The sequence below is a fragment of the Morus notabilis genome, unplaced genomic scaffold (assembly GCF_000414095.1).
Source record: "Morus notabilis unplaced genomic scaffold, ASM41409v2 Scaffold549, whole genome shotgun sequence".
In the NCBI taxonomy this organism is placed as follows: Eukaryota; Viridiplantae; Streptophyta; class Magnoliopsida; order Rosales; family Moraceae; genus Morus; species Morus notabilis.
This window is the reverse complement of record NW_010363732.1, coordinates 211,642-212,421: the sequence shown is the minus strand read 5'-3', so window position 1 is coordinate 212,421 and position 780 is coordinate 211,642.

Genomic DNA, 780 nt, shown 5'->3' with positions numbered 1-780 from the left:
CCGCTGCCGCCGCCGTCGTTTCTCTCTCTCCAGGCCGTCGTGGATGTCACCGCCCCCACCAATCAACTCAGAAGCCGACGTCCAGTAGATCCCGACCAGCAGCCACCGTTGCCGTCGCAGTTTGGCCGGAAAACGGAGCTACTACCGTCGTCCGTGGAGGGAAGAGGTGGTTCCGACGATCTAACCGTTGGATCGTAGTGAATTTGGTGTCACAACACTCAGAAGGAAACGGGTAAGAAAACCCCTCATCCAATTTTAAGAATTGATGACCGGAATTGTGAGATTTGAGTCGTCAGATTTTACCGACGTTGCCGGTCTCGATAGGTACTGTTACAGGCCGAATGGTGTGAAATTGACCGCACCAATGGACTCAGAAGGGTCAAGTTATGGGGGGTAGGACCCAAGTCCGCCACGGAAAAACTCTCCGGGAGCCGCGCCGCCGTACGCCGCCGCCGCCGCCGGCATATTCCGGCGAGGTGTCGTTTCTTAGGCTATCGACATCCGTTTGATGATCCGAGACCATATCCCGACTCGTTTCGACGTGCTGAACGAAATGGTAATGTCCGTTCAACCAAATTCAATTCTGATAAGAATGGTCTAGTACTGATTGCACGCGGATCGAGGTGGTTCAGACTAAACAAGTGAAGATCAGAATCGAGTGTTTAAAGCTACGATGTTCCTCAAGGATCATTCATAGTACTTGCAGCTTTTCCCAAAATTAGTTTTGAAGAATACGCAGGAGGACACGACAAGCGAGATACTATCAGAACCGCTTAGCTC